The sequence below is a fragment of the Pundamilia nyererei genome, unplaced genomic scaffold, assembly GCF_000239375.1.
Source record: "Pundamilia nyererei isolate P.nyererei 1_Seehausen unplaced genomic scaffold, PunNye1.0 scaffold00036, whole genome shotgun sequence".
In the NCBI taxonomy this organism is placed as follows: Eukaryota; Metazoa; Chordata; class Actinopteri; order Cichliformes; family Cichlidae; genus Pundamilia; species Pundamilia nyererei.
Genome location: NW_005187437.1, coordinates 1,665,886 through 1,672,462, shown reverse-complemented (window position 1 = coordinate 1,672,462; position 6,577 = coordinate 1,665,886).

Genomic DNA, 6,577 nt, shown 5'->3' with positions numbered 1-6,577 from the left:
AAAAAAAAAGAAAGAAAGAAAACGGATATAAGATCCCTTGAAAAATTATATAATGAAACTTGTATGTTTTGGATAATTACTAAAACAATGTATGAAAGTAATGAGAAAGTGGCCACTTTCATCAGTAAATCATTTATATGGAGGGAACGTGACAATGACAGGAAGTGTCTAATCTTTGTGCATAATCTGTAAGCAAAGGTTGACTCTAGGCACTTTTTTTGTTTTTTTGCTTTCATTTATTTGAAATTTGTGTTTTCTCAAGTTTTTTCTGTGAGACGGATTCTGAAGGATCTTCTTGATGGCATAGTGGATGTTGGTCAGAAACACTTCATTTCCCTTCTTGCTGAAGTGAATTCCATCCGGTACAAATATGGTGTCATCATAATATCTCAGGGAGGGATGTTCAACGATGAAGCCTCCAAAGGAATGAACTGCCTTTCTCATACCTGAGTTTAAAGTTTTCCTGTCCATATTGGTGTATTTTGGATTTCCGTACCTCCACACTTGGCGTTCATTGATGCAGGAATATATGATAGTCATGGAGGGGAACTTTGCATGCAGTTCAATCAGTTCTTTTTTCATTGCAGAGGAAAGTTCCAGGGGGTATACAAGTCCCAAGTCGTTGCCGGCATGAATCACCAAAATATCAGGTGGACTCTGTGTGGAAATCTCTGAATAAAAACAAGGAAGGACGTCATTCCAGCGCATCCCTCCTTTTCCATACCAGTGAACATTTGCATCAAGTCCAAACTTTTCTCCAAACATCTGGCATGCTACCCATTCTCCTCGCTTTATGTAACTTGATCCAATGATCCATATCTGAGGTACTTTCTTGGGTACCCCTCTGCTGTGTCTTCCTCTGGTTTCGTCTCTGTGTGGTTTTGAATGTTCTCCCACGATCTTGAGGTCTTAACATGACAGTGGAAGAGGCACCTCTTGATGTTCTTGCTTTCACTGCTAATTCTCTGTCATTTCTATTTGTGGTTCTTCTGTTTTCTGGGCGACAGATATCTGATATACACCTCTATGATGTCACATTATAGACCAGCTCTAGCCAAGCCGACTCAGGAGGCCTTTCTAATTTGTAATGGAAGTGCATAAAATAATTTAGAATCTCAGAGAGAAAGTGTGGGGCGAGACCATTTAATGTTTTAAAAACAAATAAAATAATTTTAAAATTAACTCTAAAGTTACCAGGCAGCCAGTATAGCGAGGATAAAACGGGAATAATATACTTCTCAGAGTACCTGGGTCGTTGACTCAGTGCTCTCAGTTTGGACTTTTGTCACTGTAGCTGATGCTGAAATGTTTGCGTGGGTTGCCATGACCACCCCAGAACCCAGCGTCTGAGATCGTTATATTGTTTTCTAATTGTTTTCCTTTATTTACCATTCATGTTTGTGTACAGTGTAAACGATAATCTATGAGTCCCTTGATACATTTTTCTTACAAAGAATGTTTCTGTTAAAGTGACTGTGGAGCAGTCACCTCTTCTGTGAGTTGCGGGAACCAGAAGTTTTAGGGTTCTTCAACTTTTCTACTGCTGGTTTACAAGGCGGACGCATAAAAAAAAAAAAAAAAAAAAAAAAAAAAAAGATTAATGATGATATAAAGTACATTAAATAAAAATAAATGATGCTGGTTAATTTGTTAACTAAGGAGCCCCGCAAGGCACACTGGAAAAAAAATGAAGATGAACTTGGCGAGATCTCCCGACATCTTGCCAAAGTTCATCCTTATTTTATTTTTTTTCTCCACTGTCCTTTGCGGGGCTCTGTAGTTGACACTTGTAGTGATGGGAATTCCGGCTCTTTTTAGTGAACCGGCTCTTTCGGCTCGGCTCACTAAAAAGAGCCGGCTCTTTCGGCTCCCAACCGGCTCTTCAGGTTGTTTTGTTGCTTTACTTAATTTATTATTAACAATACTATAAAACTATGCACAAAAGGAATTACTAATGTAAAAAAACGTGGTTTTATTTATATATGTTTATATATAAGTACATGCAGTGGCCCATAGAGACAAAGCACGTATATACTCCAAAAAGCGCGTACAAATTCCAAAGCACATACTGTCACGGGTTGCCGGGGCAAGCCGTGTGAGAATATATTAGGACCCAAAATGCGGCAGCTCTGGTGCAAGTGAGTTTATTTAACAAAGTAAATACAAACAGAGATGGCGAGGGTGAGCTTAAAACTAAGAAAACTTAAACAACTAAGGAAAACAAACCTGAAATCTGAAATAAGATACCGAGATGCAGGGAGACGAAGAGAACATAGGGAAAAACCACAAAGGATGACGGGGGGGGGAAACGCAGACGAACCAGCAACGAGGACGAGGTAACACACACTATAAATACACACACCAGGAATCAAGGGATGGGAAACAGGAGGGGAACACACCTGGAAAACATCACAGCTGACGAGGCAGGGGAAACGTAACTAGAACAGACTGACATAAGACAGAGACCTTCAAAGTAAAACAGGAAACACATACACGTAATGACACAGACTCAGAGACCCGGACTAAACATAGAGACCTACTACACTAAGGGGATACACAAGCAGGGAAGACACCAAACAGAGGGAACACAACTAAACCCTAGGAAACCCAAAACAACAGTCATAATACAGAAACTATCAAAAGTAAAAGTACACAACCAAAAACACTGGGTCACCGACCCAGGACCATGACACGTACAAATTCCAAAACACATTTCTAGCGTTAACTGAACTTCCAAAACAGAGCTACCTAGATCACTTAAATTACACAATTGAAAGCATATGTGTATTGTTTGTGTATTTATACACAAGCACTCATATATATTCAAATAATTTTAAAAAAATGTTCATTTACCTGTTACTACCACACACCAAATCCAATCGTTAGTACTTCCTTGCTTGTGTAGCCACTAGGTAACAAAAGCTCAACACTGCGCCTAGCATTCTGGAGCACTTCTGTTGTGTTTTGTACGTGTTTTGTAGTTTTTATGTGTTTTGTAGTTTTTACGTGTTTTGAAGTTTGTATGTGCTTTGGGGCTTGTACGTGCTTCTGAGTTTTTACGTGTTTTGGAGTTTTTACGTGTTTTGGAGTTTTTACGTGTTTTGGAGTTTTTACGAGTTTTGGAGTTTGTGCGTGCTTTGAGGCAATGGCTGTTGTTATTTTCTGTTCAGTGATGTTCCTTGTTACATGTTCATTGCTGGATTTATGCGAAAACAACTAATATTGCATATCCATAATTATTATAATGGATATAACTAAATAATACTTACACTATAATGTTAATTAGAAGTGTAATGCAAAAAAAAAGGATTTTTATGCCTATTTTGAATTTTACTTTAATACAAATACAAATACAAATACTTTCCCCCCTCAACAAATACAAATACAGATACAAATACCAGCTGCTTTGCACATCTCTAACATATATATATATATATATATATATATATATATATGAATGTATATATATATATATATTAGGGGTGCAACAATGCTCCGATACACTTCGATACAGTGCTTTCTGTTTGGTACGCATATGTATCGAACAATACAAAATTTGTAATTTATTTTATCAACTTTTCTTCTGACGATGTCTGTGTTGAGAGCTCAGTGGATCTGCGTTAGACTATTCTGCCTAGGCTGCACTGTCGAGCGCAGATCCACTGAGCAAGAAGAAATTAAGCTTGTTGCAACATGGCAACTGCCTCAACGATAGCCGAAATTGAATCTACCCCACCCTCATTCAGATCTGGCGTTTGGAACTATCTTGGTTTTCATGTGATGATATTTCACTGATGGTAAGCACGTCATGGACAAAAGTAAAACAGTTTTGTTTTTTTTTATTATTTTGTTGTTTCAGCAACATTACATTTAAAAACTGTACTTTTGAGTTAAAATATGTATTTACAATTTTAATAAATGACAAATTAAAAAGGCATGAACATTTTTTTTTATCGAAAAAATATCGAACAGTGACACCAAAGTATCAAATCGAACCGTGAATTTTGTGTATCGTTGCACCTCTAATATATATATTAGTGCTGTCAATAAATTAAAAAATTAACGAATTAATCTCACAATTCTTTGGTAATTAATCGCAATTACTTGATCAATAGCCTGGTTGCACTTACTTTTTTTTCCACCTTATATTTATGCTTGTAACTGAAATTTATGCATTATAATGAAGTAAATGCAGAATAAACACAAAGAATGTGTTTTGGAGTTTGTACATGCTTTGTCTCTAGGGGCCACCATAACTATACTTTTGTTTATTCACTCCACATAAAATGTAATAAATAAATTTTAAAATACAAAAATTATTTCAATTTTCAGCTTTCTCCTTTTAAACCAATTTAAAGTGAAACAACACAAAACACTGCAAACCACAACACAATAAAATATAAATTAAAATATGCAAAACAAAAAGAAGATGCACAATCTCTGTCATATACGCCTGGGATGTTTTTTTGGGAGAGTGTTTTCCTGCTTGGAATTGCATAAATAGGATTCTCTACATGAATAAACTTTCTGAATCCTTTATCGTCTGCAACTGAAAATAGTTGTGGATGATTACTATACCTTTCTAATGTGATGTTGTTTCTTGTTGTTGTCCCTGGCTCGCTTTTCTCTCTCTATTACTCCCGCTCTGTTCCTGTGCTACTGCGAGTGTAACTACCGCCCCTCCCCCCTCTGCTCAGCGCAAGTACAAGGCTCACGTGCGGAGTGAAGCGGAAAAAAAAGTGCGGGCTCCCAATGAGGAGCCGGCTGGCGTCGTTCACTTCAATGAGTCGGCTTTAAGAGCCGTTTCGTTCACGACCAACACATCACTAGATATTTGTGCACTTTGTTAAAAGAAATAAGTGTCTGAGAAGGATGTCATATCTACTATTGATATTATTTTACTTTCTTCTAGACCTCCATGTTTGTGCGAGGAATAAAAGGGAATTGTGGGCATCAGTACGAAGCGTGGATTTTTTTGACCAGAGTAGATACAGTCACTGTTTATTTTCCCTTGTATGGTTCCTGTTTTATTTTGAACCTTTAGTCCGTATGCATTATGTATAGTTTTACTTCCACTGTTCCACTAGTTGGATTAATTCCAGCTGTGTTCTCACCTGTTTCCAATCCTTATTATCTAGTCTACTTAAGCCGTCAGTTTCTGTCAGTCGTCGACAACTTCTTGTGTGTTTTTCCCATCATTCAGTCATTTATGATCAGTTCAGTCAATAAACCCCATGCACTTTCTCAGCAGTCCTCTCTTTCCATTCACCACACACCAGAACGTGACAATGGTCCCTTCTCTGTGTACCAGTTACAAAAAGACAAATATTTTGCAGACATCACTTCTTTTTTTGTTTATTTTAGTAAACTACACAACTTTAAAAACATTGACTTTAATGTACCCGTTAAAGGCAGTGAAGTAGTGATATTGTTGGGCAACCCTTTCCTGTGTGAACACTATTTGAACCCTGGCGTGTTTCTATTGGTGGTCTCCATTTCTCTTACTCTCAAGTCAAACCTATTAAACCCCGAGTCCTGCACTGTGATACATAAATCTTCAACACTTTTGAAAGTGCGTTTGAAGTGCCATTATACAGTAAACTGATGTTGGTTTATGTTGTAGAGGGCAGAGACAAATGAGACCCCCACGATCATTTATCAAATAAAAAAAAAATTGTGGCACTTTGGATTTTAATGAAATGTATACTTTATACATTATGGCACCTACACAGATATGCACAGATGAGAAATAAATTAACGGAAAAACCAAAGTAAAGCACTTTAGGTGTTGAGTCATTTACATGGTGCCTGAAAGGTTTCACTGAGCAGTGGCAATGATTTTAATGTGAAGTGATGGATCCCTATTTCTCCTAGAAAAAAAAAAAAAAAAGAAAGGTTGTAAAGAGTGTTGTTTCCTTAGGTGCTGATTTAACAGAAATATGATAATATAAATAATAGAAAGTAACAGAAATACTCTGTACAGTACTTGTACAGTAGCTGAAAGTGTGGGTGATGTTCAGGAGGAGAAGTGCGATGAATGTAGTGGATGTTTTTGTGAAAAGGTTTGTATGTGAATAAGACCAGTGACGTGGTGATTGACTTCAGAAGAACAAGGGCATATATGCACAAAGTGAAGAAAGCTAAGATTTTTTAACATGTGCACAAAAATTTTCTGTTGCTCAGCTACGGCGAGTCTAGTTTGCATTGCTGGTCTGCTGGAGGAAGCAGCATCAGAGCTGGTGATGCTCTGACAGACTGAATAAAGGAAGGCTGGCTCTGTAAAAACCTGCAAACTTGAAGCTGTAATGGAGAGGTCACTGAACACACTGTTATCCATCATGGATAATCCTGACTACCCTGTGCACCACTTACAGGACGAACACCAGAGGACCTGCTCTAACACACTGGTAATCTTTCATACTGTTAAATCTTTATAAAACAATACATCTGTTTGACAGATCTAGCAGAGATGCTGATGATTTAATTAAAGATGAAAAAATTTAGACTGTTTGTAACTCTTAGTGTTCGTTTGACTTTGGGACCTGAAGTGGATTCAGTTTTGGACCCAGAGTACTCC